The following is a 16,081-nucleotide window of genomic DNA, read 5'->3' as shown; positions in this document are numbered from 1 at the left end:
ATAAGGAAAGATGAAAATTAGAAAGACAGAGAAAATAAAGAAGGGCATAAGGAAAGATGGCTAAAGAAGATAAAATTAGGAGAAAATAACGAAATATATAATGAAAATTAGAAAAGAGATGTTGAAAGAAGGAGAAAAATAAAGAATAATATCAGCCGAAAGGTATATAGAACAAAGGTGATAATAGTGAAAAACATGAGGAAAGATGGAAAGGAAAGATGGAAAGGAAACATTGAGAAGATAAAGAAGTTAATTGGACAAATAAACTTTAAAAAAAACACCAACCAACAAGGGTTAACTGGACCAAACTTTGATTGGTCATGTTGCTGCATAATAACCTAAAAAGGGCGACTTGAAATAATCGCACTGTCACAAGTATTTTAGTTTTTCTGCATAAATATAATCATTACCTTAAAACATAAAGGTTAGATGGCTTATGTATTGAACCAAATCATTAATAGGCAAGCTTGCCCAGTACCTCTTTGATCAAACGACACGGCGAATTTTTAAGAACACTAAAAGAAAATACACTGAAAAACGGCCGCTCAGAGTGCCGGGCGCATTCACGATACTGCATGTGGCAAGCTGTTCCGAATTGGGTGGTGGAGTAACGCCTTTAACAGAGGCTATATTTGTCGACCTTACCCGACTTTCAAATGGAGAATCTCACTTTTCGGTGAACGGGGACCGAAATACCCCACTTGCGTGTCTGGTATTACAGACCGCTTTCTTTCCCGATATCTTCGCGTACACCAAGCTTTGTGAGAATGAGCAATCTCAGAATCTGGATGAATGTTGTCCTTGTAGTGTGAGGTTCATGAGTAATTATTGTTATAAACTACAACATATAGTATGGATGATAATGTTTGTCAAGTTTATTGCGGACTATGTCATCCTCATAAAAGTATTAGATCAAGTAAAAAGGCTTCAATTAAAATAGTTAAACATGACCAGAAATCATTTCGATGTTAAGATATTTTTGACGCACTTCTCGTCATGATATTGAATTTATAACATACAACGAAACGAGGACATCATAATCATAAAGACGTTCGTTGTGCAGATATGTATTTGCTTATTAATACATACAGTGACAAAAAGAATAATGCGCTATAATCATGAGCAAAAAACCAAGAGGTTTCCGAGAAAGGTAAAAAATCATCCGAGCAGTCAATTAGGCAATTTGATCTTCAACAATCTTTAGTATAAAAAAGTGAAAAGGTTTAACTGTCTTGATAAAAATGAGCTTGTCATAGAGATTTATTATACAAGTTAGTGAGCATCGAAATGTTTCTTTAACGAACTGCTATAAAATTTTGAAACCAAATACTCTTGTGCTGAAATTTCATATCCTCAGTATCGAGAAGCATAATGTTCCATTATGGTTGCATCAACTATTGTAAAATAGATTAAGTCCTTCGATGTCTTGTAATGCCCTAATTACTCAGCTAATTATTATCTTTCTAAAGGATTGTAGATTTGAGAGTTTCTGTTTCTTTCGTGTTACATGCAATGGACATTCAATCATCACGGCTTGATGTGTTGTGGGGAAATAAATATTGTATCCTATACGAATACAGATCATATTAAATCAAATAAAAGTTTGATGAAATTCAATTCTTATCTTGCCAGAATCATCATTTTTTTAAATACCGTCTTTATAACGAATTCCAAGAAGTATGCCGTCTGCCTAAACAACCACCCCCCCCCCCCTATTTCAAATTTGACGTCTGAGCCCCGGCCTCTCCCTATTTTCAAATCCTTGATCTGCCGTTGGGGAGGGGGAGGGCAAGAAATAGGCAAAGAAAGTTGAGCAGACCTTCAGATTACGCACGGAATAAATGTAACGAAAACAATATTTACAACATTCTATTCTTGCTTTAATACCTCAAAAATATTTAACGGTCAAACTAACAAAATGTATGTTTTCCCGGCCTTTCCTTATAGGCCTAGGCCTACACCATTTTTCTAAACGCGTTCGAGTTTATTTCGTCTATGCGAATAAATTTGGTGGCGGAGTAACGCCTTTGACAGAGGCTATATTTGTCGACCTTACCTGACTTTCAAATGGAGAATCTCACTTTTCGGTGAACGGGGACCGAAATACCCCACTTGCGTGTCTGGTATTACAGACCGCTTTCTTTCCCGATATCTTCGCGTACACCAAGCTTTGTGAGAATGAGCAATCTCAGAATCTGGATGAATGTTGTCCTTGTAGTGTGAGGTTCGTAAGTAATTATTGTTATAAACTACAACATATAGTATGGATGATAATGTTTGTCAAGTTTATTGCTGACTATGTCATCTTCATAAAAGTATTAGATCAAGTAAAAAAGCTTCAATTAAAATAGTTAAACATGACCAGAAATCATTTCGATGTTAAGATATTTTTGACGCACTTCTCGTCATGATATTGAATTTATAACACACAACGAAACGAGGACATCATAATCATAAAGACGTTCGTTGTGCAGATATGTATTTGCTTATTAATACATACAGTGACAAAAAGAATAATGCGCTATAATCATGAGCAAAAAACCAAGAGGTTTCCGAGAAAGGTAAAAAATCATCCGAGCAGTCAATTAGGCAATTTGATCTTCAACAATCTTTAGTATAAAAAAGTGAAAAGGTTTAACTGTCGTGATAAAAATGAGCTTGTCATAGAGATTTATTATACAAGTTAGTGAGCATCAAAATGTTTCTTTAACAAACTGCTATAAAATTTTGAAACCAAATACTCTTGTGCTGAAATTTCATATCCTCAGTATCGAGAAGCATAATGTTCCATTATGGTTGCATCAACTATTGTAAAATAGATTAAGTCCTTCGATGTTTTGTAATGCCCTAATTACTCAGCTAATTATTATCTTTCTAAAGGATTTTCAAATCCTTGATCTGCCGTTTGGGGGGGGGGGCAAGAAATAGGCAAAGAAAGTTGAGCAGACCTTCAGATTACGTACGGAATAAATGTAACGAAAACAATATTTACAACATTCTATTCTTGCTTTAATACCTCAAAAATATTTAACGGTCAAACCAACAAAATGTATGTTTTCCCGGCCTTTCCTTATAGGCCTAGGCCTACACCATTTTTCTAAACGCGTTCGAGTTTATTTCGTCTATGCGAATAAATTTGGTGGCGGAGTAACGCCTTTAACAGAGGCTATATTTGTCGACCTTACCTGACTTTCAAATGGAGAATCTCACTTTTCGGTGAACGGGGACCGAAATACCCCACTTGCGTGTCTGGTATTACAGACCGCTTTCTTTCCCGATATCTTCGCGTACACCAAGCTTTGTGAGAATGAGCAATCTCAGAATCTGGATGAATGTTGTCCTTGTAGTGTGAGGTTCATGAGTAATTATTGTTATAAACTACAACATATAGTATGGATGATAATGTTTGTCAAGTTTATTGCGGACTATGTCATCCTCATAAAAGTATTAGATCAAGTAAAAAGGCTTCAATTAAAATAGTTAAACATGACCAGAAATCATTTCGATGTTAAGATATTTTTAACAATTTTAGACAATATCATATTTAATTGTGTCCATGTACTATATCGAACTAGACAATTATGATAAAACTTGAAAGGAACATAATTATAACCAGGAATTTTCTGATATAACTATGCTTATAAAGTGAAGCAAGGAAGATGAAACTGGCATCTCCCATGTATACCGGTAGCTATGAGAATGGACATAATCCGAACCTATATGAGACTGCGAATAAGACTAGAACATCATGGAGGAGTTCCAAGCAGTACTTATCAAGGTTGGGCTGGCGATGTCCTGGCAAAGTTTGTTTACACTGCAGATTAGGGACTCTAACTCTCTCTTGCTCTGTGGTGAGCTTACCACCAAAATGCACCCCACTTTCGGGTCCAAAGTGGGGTGAAGTTTAAATGGACTGTTTTCGTCATGTATAATCGAGCAGATGATGAAGACCTAAATGAAAAAATAAGATAATTACCAACTGTTATCAGATTGTTCTTGTATATTAGTATAAGATTTGAGCAAAAATATTTTCAGATTTTTCTTGATAGAATTTAGGGATGGACTATTTTTAATACCTTCATCTAGAGAATTCCAAAATCTAGGACCATCATACATGAACGACTTCTTTGCTAATAAAGTTCAAAAGAGTGGTAGGTGAAACTTGTTTGACCGTTTAGTTGGGTAATCATGAATTGACCGATTTAGGGGGAACATGGCATCAAATATATGTGGAAGGATCTTTCTTGAATACTTATACATAAATTGTCCTAAGTGAAATAGATACAGGTCATTTGTTTTTAATAACTCGTCTGTGTGTGTGAGAGTGGAGCAGAATGGTAGATAATACGGAGAGACTTCTTTTGTAATAATAACAGCCAGGTAATTGCTCCTGGCTGATCCCTGTTGTTGTCTTCAAATTAATCACATAGCTTGGAGCCAGTTTGTTCTGTTGAATAAATGAAAAGAATATTTTATCCAGCAAATCCTGTCACCACGTCAGTCATAAGACCCTTGTCTTAAAGGGGCTGTAGCATGGAAATTACTGGTTGACGCCATCTACGTATTCTTTTGGACAACTGCACGTTAACAAATGGACTTGATTAACTTGGTCATTGCGCGGCTAGCGTTCGCGAAACAGACCGAAGTTCTCTTCACGCTTCGGTTTCATATCAATTCTCGCTACCCCAAATAGCGATTCTGCCGAGATCCGGGGAAAATCTTGAAAACGCGCATTGCATTATGGGATAGCTTTTCGACATTACAGCTTCCTGTGCAGGCGCTATATTACTAGGCGCGATAGCGCAAACGTAAAACGCCGTCGCCACACAACGTGTATGCACCGAATATGTCGTCTGCTCGGTCTTGTTTTTTTTTCGCAAATATTTCAACGTTTATTTGAACATTTCATTCATTGTTTTTTGCGTCTTTTGACATCAGTGACGATGGTTTTCTTTTGTGAGGCTGCACAGTGCTGGGCTCATGATTCCAAGCGTAAGAACCCTGAAAAATGGGGGTGGATGAAGGCCGTGACTTGGGTAAAATTTCCCACCGAAGCTGGAACACGAGCGACATGGCTGCGCTTGATTCGCCGCAAGGACAAAGTGAATTTGACCAAAAAATCGCGGCTTTGTTCGAGACATTTCGATAAGGAGCAGATTGATCCAGATGGTTATGCCAAAGGCTATCCCAAATACTTTTTCTGGAATAATTCGTCCCTGTTTTCACGAAGTGACGGTAGAGCGCGCAACTAAAAGAAAGTTAGTTTTGAATAAATCGCTTTCAAAGTTTCAAACCATAATCTCAACCTCTTTAATGTATCAAAGGCAAATAAATTTTATATCCTGGGATAGAAAATATCTTAATGTTTAGTTCTATGTTTAAATATTTCCTTAATTTCTTATATTTTGGGGGGAAATGAGCTGTAAACATTACCGTCACTTCGTGAAAACACGAAATTCAAGGACGCGCTGTGATTTTGTTTTCACGAAGTGACGGTACGTAGCCGCGCGCGTAAAACATATGGGATTTTTCTCTCGTGGATGGAATTCCCGAAATGGACACTAAATACGGCAAAACGTTTTGTTTAATTGATGTACAGATGAAATAATTCAAACTGTGAGAAAGAGTACATTTTCCTCTTTCTGTAGCTGCTTTTTCATTTCTCTGTGTGAATTGTTAACACAACCGTCATTTCGTGAAAACACAAATTGCATAGAACGCTCTGATTTTGTTTTCACGAAGTGACGGTACGTAGCCGCGCGCGTAAAACGTATGGGACTTTTCCCTTGTGGATGGAATTCTCGAAATGGACACTAAAAACGGCATTATGTTTTATTTAATTGATGTACAGATAAAATAATGCAAACTGAGAGATAGAGGTCATTTTCCTCGTTTGGTAGCTATTTTTTTTTTATTGATAAGAATAAACTGAATGTCTCTGTATGAACTTTTAACTTAACCGTCATTTCGTGAAAACACAAATCACGCAGAACGCTTGTATTTTGTTTTCACGAAGTGACGGCTCGTAGCCGAGCGCGTATAAAACATATGGGATTTTTATTGTGTGAAGCAATTTCATGAGATAGACACTGAAATTCGGCAAAATTACTTGTTTAATATATGTATGGATAAAATAAGAGCACCTTTTCTTCTTTGCATAATTATGATGTTAGATGTATGATGTCAGTTTTTGTTCACGAAGCTACGGCTCACAATAAATTAACTATCAATAGCACAGATGGATATTGGCACTAAGTGCTTTTAAAATGATTAATAAGCTATTCTCCTTAATCTTAAGCTAAAAATGGATATGTATTTAATATTATTTGAGGTTTAATTATCAGGTACATTGTATGTATAGGGACTAAAGATTGCACTAAAGTTACTGTATACTTTCCACTTAAGAACACGTTCAAGTAGTCTCCCCCCCTCTCTCTCTCTCCCTCTCTCTCTCTCTTTACCCCCTCCATCTCCCCTTAATATCACACAAATTCTGCCATTTCTTGTTGAAATTCATGCGAGTGATATCAGGGCTTTTGCTACTCTATTACTATGAGGAATTTCTAAAATTTTAGAGAGGGGCCTAGCTAAATATATTTTTTTCAGATAGGAAATAAAGCAAATATGTTAAGAAATATTTTTGAATGAAGGAAAAAGATTCAGTATTGATAATTGACCATAATCTGTAGTTAACTACTCAACTCTGCAATATAAACACAGAAAATGAATTTTGACTGAGCAGTTTTAATTCAAACATTTGGAACCAGAACAGCAAGTGGAAAATGGAGCATAAATTCAAAAATATTAAATAATTCATACCAAACATATCATCAATTATCATCAATACTGTATTGCATTTTAAAATGTACATTTAGGGTTTTGTGGAAAAGACTCATCAGTTATACATCCACGGAATACGAAGGTTATTTCATTCATTATACAGTACTTGTAAATATGCTAAAATGTCTTTATCTAATTCTTTATATACGACTTGGTTATCATGTTTATTCAGCAATCGTAGCGAGTAAATGCCACATGTGACATACAAAATGCTCGACAAACATGTACTACATGTATCATGAAGTTTTTCAATGGGAAAAATGACTAACATAATCATCATCGTTACTTTTTTGTTCATCACTGTTTTTCATAAATATCTTGTGAGTAGAGTATCAGAACCAAGTCAGTTTACACAATCTCTTTCTAAGGTATTTCAATGAAATTTAGTACACAGTCTCAAACGCTACAAAGTTTACCAATGCTTAAAGGTTGTCTTCACCCAGGTAAACACGTAATCTCTGACTAAACTATTATCAGCTAAACAATGCATGATAAACATGGAAATATCAATTTGACTAAACAATTTCATTTCTCATCAAACAGATACAATTCAAAACAGCAACATTATATTGTATGATCATTATAGGATAGTTTGAAGTACCAAATACAATAATGATGAGAATGACTATAGAAGTAATAAATTAAAACATTAAATGTGAACTAGTAACATTGTGTTTTGAGAGAAAAACCAATTGTTGAAATGTAACTTATATTCATATTCTAATGAAGGCATCAACCCCTGTGAATACAAACATTTAAAGAAAATGGATAAACAAATTCTTCAATACAAAGATACAATGTGAGGATTCATGGAACTGGAATCGAAAACTCTAATATGCATTACTGATCGAGGTAGGTATACCTGATAAATAGCAGTTCTGAGCTATACATTTGAATATTAAAGATTTATGTTTGTAGGAGTTCATCACAATACTGTAACAGAAAACTGACACCTGTACGACCATTCAGTTAATTGTTTCAGAACTCATGGAAAATGTTTAGTTTGCTTTAAATCAATTCATTTCATTGTAATTACTAGTACACACAATTACAATTATGAGTGGAGTTTGCTTTATTTATGATATTCAAAATGTTTAAAATCAAACAGTATAAAAGAGAGATTGAGGTATTGAAACATTGAAGCATTGCCAAAACGATCAATGTAATTGATTCTAGTTTCTCAAGCATGCCCTTCAACACAAGTCCTTCAAGTTTCTTCACACATAATGTCATCCAAGCGATAGTGGTTGAAGCAGAGAAGATCCTTGATCTAGACTGCTTGAAAGTAAAAGGAAATAAGAGAAAGAAAAATCATAATAAAAAAAGTCCAAGTCAAAATCAATAAAAAATCATTATCAGAATTTCAATTATGAAAGGGAAACTTTACAGTGCATTATGATTGGGCAAAATTATTATGTGTAGTTTTGGTACCCAATTTTAGAGAGTCTCTTAATAAATTAAATACTTTATGTGGTATCACCTTAGTATTGGAATTTTTTTATAAGGATTTAAAAAAAATTAATGCTGACCTCGATAGGACCACTCATTCCCTTAACTAAGAGACCTAAGCATTAAAAACAATTAAGAATATCTTAAATTTTAACTATTGGGAAACAATCAAGAAGGAAAAAAATACCTTTTGACTCGCTCACAAGCATAGACAATGGGTCATCATCAGAATCGCAATCGGAGCCGTCAGGAGACTTTAAGGGTCACCATGCCAAGTCACACATGCAGCTCTGACTGTGTTCGGTGAATTGCTTCAACGGTTCCATACCGCTCCCACTCTTAGGTCACTATGCCGAGTCACATCTGCAGCTCTGTGTTCAGTGAATTATCAAGGACCCATCTTACCAGCATGTCGGTCCCTGTATCCAATCTAATTTTGTAGAATGAAAGAAATAATTACAAGTTATTTTCTTTCATTTTTTTGCAAGCAGAGGTAAGGAAATGAATCCAATATTATCTTTTGTACATCAAATTAATTAATAGGCATAACTGACCCCAAACAGAAGTTTTCAATTGCCCCTATTACCCCAAAATAGAATTTTCCAATTGCCCCTACCAAACAACAACTACCCCTATGCACATAAGCAGTGAGTGTGCTTTAGTACTTTGCTGCTAAAGTGTGATTTTCTTGAACAGATCATGAAACTATTCTCACCTGGATTTGTGTCTGGCCTGTGGCATTCTTGAAAAGTAGATGTACTTTCCCAGTGCTTCCTTCATATAAGTGCAAATTGTATCTACTGCATCTGAAACTAAGTGAAAGCAAAAACATCATCATAATTTCATTACCACTGAAGTGTAGGTAGTGAGACATGTACATCATCTGGTATGGTGCTTGCTTGGAAAATTCTTTAAAACACGAAGTGGAGTTGGGCAACATTTGCTGGTATCAAGAACAATTGTTTAAAATAATTTTTGTATAGGGTGAGGGACCAAGGGTACTAAAGTAAAGTGCTGCCTTTGAATATAACAGACACAGAGTACAGATAACGAGAGAAACTAAGCTAAACATGTGGACATTGTTCCCCAAAAGGTAGACTACTCATGATTACTTCAGTCTCAAAAAAAAGTATTCCTTTTTTGGATGGTGCCATTTATTCATTTTCAGGGCAGGACCGTATCTAATTTTCAATTTTTAATTAAATGTTCATCCATGTCCTTCTTTGCTTGAAAGGCAAATCATTGAATTCCCCAACACTAACAGTTAACCAGGAGGGGCTATATCCCAGGTCATCTCAGCTCAGCGTGATGATAATTTTCATAACTCCCTTTGCCCTTGGCCATGTTGATGTTGGCCTTGGGCTTGGAGCGCTGAAATTTCTTAAACCCCAGGCACGCGCGCCTTACAAGAAAGGTCTCAGTCTTGTCGAGATCCTGATTTACTCACCTCTAGATTCTAGATTGATGAGTAGTGGCTGACATAAACTGATAATTATAAAATGATGATCTAGAGTAACTAGAGTTCTAGACTCTAAATCAAATTTATAATTAGCTAAATAGTAAATTACTGAAAAAATAAAAGTAAAACTCTACTTACTTAGACTCGAGTCTAGATCTACTTAGGTCTAGATCTAGTAGACCTAGGTCTACTCTCTAACTTTCTGTAAAACTTTGTTCAAATTTATAACTTAAGCAGATATAAAGAGAACCTTATAGCATTAATATTTGGTGTGGAGCAAAATAAGAAAGACTCTCCACTTAAGTTATTTAGTCTAGATGCATATTTGTTAAGTCTAAGTTGATCTTTTTAGTTTTGGATCACATTTTACTTCACTCCTTTATTCACTTAGGCCCTACATGAAAATAAGTATATGGGGCGAAATGTGGAACGGCGGTGTATTTTTCACACATTTCTGTGCTCATGGACATATTTATGGCTTACAAAGAATCAGAATGAATCAAAAGAGCGTACCACATTAATTTACCCTAAAAAAATGTTTAAAAACTCACCTTTTCATGGTCTGTGACTGTTCCAAACTGCGAAATTTTCACTACCGTCACTTCGTGAAAATATTAAAAGCAGGAAAAGAGCAAACGATGTTTTCACGAATTGACGGCTGTTAAGCGCGTACTTGGCCGTCACTTCGTGAAAACAGAAAATCCTTTTGCTATGCATTTTCTTGTTTACGTCATCGTCATAGTGACATAATTAGACATTATTATGATCTGAAATTTTGTGAGGTTCAAGATGTTAGTGAATGATGTCCAAAAATGCAAAAAAATCAAAAGTGAAAATGTATGCGATTTTCCTCACTACCGTCACTTCGTGAAAACAGGGACGAATTTTGGTCTCATTGGAGAACACAGGCGCTAGCGCCAGCGGGATGGGACTCTATACCGGAAGTTGTAGTGACGACCCGAGAGAGTGAAAATTACCTCGTCTCGCGAATTTCGAGATTTTCGTACCTATTTAGGGTAGCGAGAATTCCTTTCATAGCAAAAGCGCTCCTCACAATTTCTGTAAATTTGGCAGTTTAACGCTACGCGTACCGCCTTGACCGGACTGTGCGGTATATGTGCAGTTCTGTGTGTAGAGAGGTCGGGACGTATTCATTATTTCTTGGGGGTGCATAAATTGCTCTAATTATACGTACGCGTGTAATGCGCAAGCTTATTGTGACGGCACTATACCCATCCCACTCATTGTTCCCCTATTTTCATAATGGTACTGACCAAATGAAATGTGCAGTGCGCTCGTACGCGCTGCGCTGCGTGTGTACATGTACTGTACTTATGCATGTTCAGTTATATGTGTATGCATAGCATTACGTACATGTATGCATACCAAAGACGTTTAAATATAATTACACGGCTAGCTGGCACAAAACCCTGGGTCGGGCTTCTAAAATGGGACATGAAGCATGATTTGACATGAAAATTGACGGGGCTAAAAATGAATCAATCAAAATGAGCTTTATATGTATGAAAAGCTTACGTATCATATGTCATTGTCTGGGATTGAGGATTTACAAATTTGCTGCAAAGTTAAAGATTGGTATATTGAAAGGCAATCGAGCACAGTGCGACCGATCAATGGACATTATGTATGAGAAAGTAAAAAACATTCAATGGATTGTAAAGTTCAACGTCAAAATGACGGAGGTTTTTTTTTCAAGTAAGGGCATGGTTTTACATGGAATGTAAAGGAAATGTTTCCTTCTTCTCATATCTCGATTGAGGATATTATACTCAATTTCGATTTATAATGGTAAAGAAAAGTGTAAAAAGATGTCGAGAATTTTACAATATGTCATGTAATATAAAATGCGCGCGGGTCGGTTGATCTCCCAAAAGGAGCGCGAAGGAATTGATATGCGCGTGTGTTGCACGCACGTGAATACGTGGGCCTACTGCGATCGCGTCGTCTGTAGTCGTATTATATCCGATTTTCCCCGATTGGGCCTCGGGAAATTAAGACGCATAGTCTCGTCATGCTACATCCCTTTAATTGGATTCATCACTAACAAAACATAGGCCTATTTTGTTTATATGATTATTTCACACAACGCATTGACATGCTTTCAGTTTGTTATTAAATAGATGAGTTTTATTTTATTCCACTGGCATTGTCGAAAAACAAATTATCAATGCCTTCAACCACATGAAACATGCAGTACTTTTCAATTTTGCAACTAACGTCATCTCAACAGTCAATAAAATCCAAATCTACTGGTAAATGCAATATTTTGATTTGTTACACAAGGATATCTACTGTAGGAAACAATGGCTTCAAAACATACACATAAAACAAAATCGAGGAGGGGGGGGGGGGGTAAGCTGTGAGTGATTTGTTTTGATACGGTCTATCAAAACGAACAACAAATTATCAATGCCTTCAACCACATGAAACATGCAGTACTTTTCAATTTTGCAACTAACGTCATCTCAACAGTCAATAAAATCCAAATCTACTGGTAAATGCAATATTTTGATTTGCTACAAAAGGATATCTACTGTAGGAAACAATGGCTTCAAAACATACGCGTACGCGCCTGGTTAGCAGCCAGTCAGACAAGTAGATATTTGTGACGTTATCCCCCGTACGCGCATATTTTTTTTACACAACTGTTTAGCCATTTTCGCGAAAAAATTCCAAGAAGTGCTCTGGTGAAAGAGTCTAGATCGTCAGCGCACTATAATGTGCAAGCAAAGATGATAGAAGGGGAAAACAAGGATAGTGGAGAGGATATGGAGAAGGAAAAAAAAGGAAATACATAAGGAAAGAGAAGAGGATAAGTCAAAGGAAGAACATACAAATACATATTTGAAGAGCCAAGAGGATCATCATCTAGACTAAGGAAAAACATGGAAATACATAAAGAAGGATTAAGGGATCATCTATCAGATTAAAACAAAGAAATAGATGACGAAGGAGAAAAGGATAGATTGAAGGGGAAACAACGAAATACATAAAACAAAAGAATAGAGATTAGAATAAAGGAGAACAAAAGAAATACATAACGAAGGAGAACTGGGGGATAGATTGAAGGAAAAACAAAGAAATGTATAACGAAGGAGAAAAAGGATAGATTGAAGAAAAAAAAAAGAAATTCATGACAAAAGAGAAGAGGATAGATAGAAGGAGAGCACAGAAATATATAATGAAAGAGAAGAGAGGTTAGATTTAACCCGAAATAACGAGTATATGTACACATACTACTCCAGCAATCCAACAAAACTGCTAAGGGTAATGCTAGACTCTGTCTCTAGTCGTTTGCACAGTATATTTGACTGAAGTGGCTAAACAGTTGTGTAAAAAAAATATGCGCCCCCCGTACTCTTACAAGGTTAAATCTTAGTCTAGCCCTGGACGTTTGGAGTATTATACCTTCTATTTCCAATCGGTAGATGGCGCGAACGAGGACATTTTACGGAAGGAACGAGGCTACGATGCCGTTAACAAGCTGGAAATCCCGCGTTGGCAAGCTGCCAATTGGCATCGAATTTCTTTGTTTACTCACTATAAAACGGGTGTAGCTCATTGCCAGCTTCCACAGCAACCAACATTATCAACAGTGCTATATAGTAGGAACAAAGAGTGCCCGGTAAGTGAATATGTTTGTGTATGATCTCCACACCGTACATTTCATTTACATACCATGCCCATGTCAGTTTGCGTGTTTGGACTTTTGGTTGAATATAATACATGTACATTTTTAATGGGCATATCTTCTTGTTTCTCCGCTCTATAACCACCCCCTCTTCTGTTTCCAAATTTACCTTTACTCTGTTAAAATCTTGCTTCCTTCGACTTTATCTCAGTCTCACTAGGTTTTTGAGACTTGAAATGCAAAAGGCCATTGGGTATGTATGTGTTCAGGGCACCTTCCTGCACTACCTTGGAATTATGCTGCTTAAAAAAAATGGCCGCCATGTGTAACTACTGTTGAACGATTTTTTCCGAAATTATGATTTGCTCCAAAATTCGTATTTCTCTATGTTAAAGGAATTGCGACGACTGCTGATTTGGAACTGGTTAATATTAATTCCATATAAATTTGTGTGATTGCTCGTGTAGTTTTCTGCCATTTTTCATGACGTGTCGTCATGTGGCTGTGCGATATGATGCTAATTTCATGATGATGATGAGACGCAGCAACATTGCATATATAGTTCTGATTGATCTGATTCCTTACTCTGCCGGCTAATCCTGTGTGATTTTGTCGATGTCCGTCTTGCTTACTGACTTGGATTTTTTGTTAAAACTGTCTATAAGTATGGTTAATATTATATTTACATAATTTTTTTTCAGCAGCATAATTTCAAAGTAGTCTACCGAGAAATTGTGAAGGGAGGTGACCATGAGGTGACCTAAACATATTGAACAACCCTACCCAACATCCCATGTCTCAAAACCGGGTTTTTTCCCCCTAGGTATATTCTGTTTTCTCCAATCTCGATCTGCTCTGATTACGACTCTCTATTTTTAAAGGCCAAGTCCACTCCAACAAAAACTTACTTTTAATAGAAGCAGACAAATCAGACAAACCGTGCAAAAAAAGGTTTGAGCAAAATCGGATAACTAATAAGAAAGTTATGAATTTTTAATGACATGAACAACTTTGAAAATCACAAGACAAATTGGCAACTCACTCATGAGTCTGTGACGTAATGTCCTCACTATCCACTAATTATTTTCTCTATATTGATAATCTAGATTTCTTATTATCTCCCAAAGAATCTTATTTCTTCACACCAGCATCCAAGGTAGATTGATATTCTGTATTACAATATTACTATTATTCCAAAGCATTTCATTGGGAATATCTTTTACTTCAAATTTATTTACATATCGAATTTCTGACCATGTGCAAAGCAAATCCATATAAAACATTGGTAAATTTCTTATTTTACATATTATTTTCATGTGTTTAATATGACAATTATACTGCAAACATAACGGCATCCCGCCAACTCTTTCAGTCCAAAATTAAATTAATGTATTCCACATTGCATCATCTGTAGTAAAAACTTATATATCCAAGATAATCTAAGTGGATTAGCTTTCAAAATCAAATCAACCATACCAAGCCCTCCTTCTCTTTCTGACTTGATACAAACATTTCGTTTGACTTTTTCACGTTTAGAATTCCATATAAATGTATATATAGTCCTATGTAAAGCCTTGCATATATGAATAGGCATTGGGACAGCTGTGCCTAAATAGACGAGCTGAGGAATTATCAAACATTTTATAATTGTTATTTTTCCATAACAGGTCAGTCGTCTCATTTTCCACGTCTTGAGAATATTATTGATTTTTTTAACTTCCCCCTCCCACTTCATACTGCTAACATATTTATCATTATTTCGAACGTAAACACCTAAATGTTTAATTGGTTCTTCTGTAAATTCAATATCATATTTTGTCGTATCTAATTCTTTAATTTTCAGTACTTTTGTTTTATTCCAATTAATCTTTGGACCTGCAAAATATTCAAAATCGTTTAACTCCTTCATATCATTATCTACTGATTCCATTGAATTAACACATAATGTGGTATCATCTGCGAATTGTGTTATCTTTACTTCGCTAACCCTCTGAACTTCTATATCTTTGGTTGTAATATTTAACTCTCTTATTTGATTGTTTTCTCGAATTTTATTTGCTACTATTTCTGCCACTAAGAAAAATAACGAAGCTGATACTGGGCAGCTTTGACGAACGCCCTTTTGAATATAAATGTTTCAGATAGCCACCCATGCTTTGACACCCTACCATGGTCATTTATGTATAAAGCTTTAATCCATCGCATAAAGGAAACTTTGAATTGCATACGTTTCAAATCTCTATGAGAAATGAGTGATTTATATTATCAAACGCCTTTTTGAAATCTAAAAATAAAATGATACCGTCAATATTTGCTAATTTACACTAATCAATAACATCTTGTACAAGTCTTATGTTTTCACTTGCCATTTTACCCTTTACAAAACCTCTTTTTCCTCAGTTAAATTATGAAAAATGTGAATTTGTATAAACTATTTATACAATAACCAACAATTATGAATATCCAATATTCAGAAAATACTATCTTTCTTCAAAGTTCATAAAAAGGTTATGTGAAATGTCATGCATGCAATATGATATAAATCATATAACCTGGGCAAAGGCATGGGGAAATCAAGTTTTGGGGGATAAAAAGGGAAATTAATGGGATTAAACTATATAAAGCAATTGATAAATAATGAGGACACGACGTAATAAACTGATAACCATATTGGCAATTTG

At 35.6% G+C, this 16,081-nt stretch overlaps 1 long non-coding RNA gene across 2 annotated transcripts; it reads right to left on the bottom strand.

Annotated features, from left to right (window-relative positions):
* Nucleotides 1-6,724: 6,724 nt before the first annotated feature.
* LOC115919971 lies at nt 6,725-10,622 on the bottom strand. Of its 2 annotated transcripts, none has more exons than XR_004062090.1 (4): nt 10,300-10,622; nt 9,005-9,101; nt 8,477-8,719; nt 6,725-8,118 (listed from the first exon to the last, which is right to left on the bottom strand). It is a non-coding gene; the product is annotated as an uncharacterized LOC115919971 (long non-coding RNA). The 2 variants fall into 2 exon arrangements; XR_004062089.1 differs by having other exon boundaries at nt 6,725-8,115; nt 10,300-10,620.
* Between the last annotated feature and the right edge of the window lie 5,459 nt (nt 10,623-16,081).

The sequence above is a fragment of the Strongylocentrotus purpuratus genome, unplaced genomic scaffold (assembly GCF_000002235.5).
Source record: "Strongylocentrotus purpuratus isolate Spur 01 unplaced genomic scaffold, Spur_5.0 spur5_scaffold_7, whole genome shotgun sequence".
Taxonomy (NCBI): domain Eukaryota; kingdom Metazoa; phylum Echinodermata; class Echinoidea; order Camarodonta; family Strongylocentrotidae; genus Strongylocentrotus; species Strongylocentrotus purpuratus.
The sequence above is the reverse complement of the archived record's forward strand: the minus strand, read 5'-3'. Positions and strand labels throughout refer to the sequence as shown.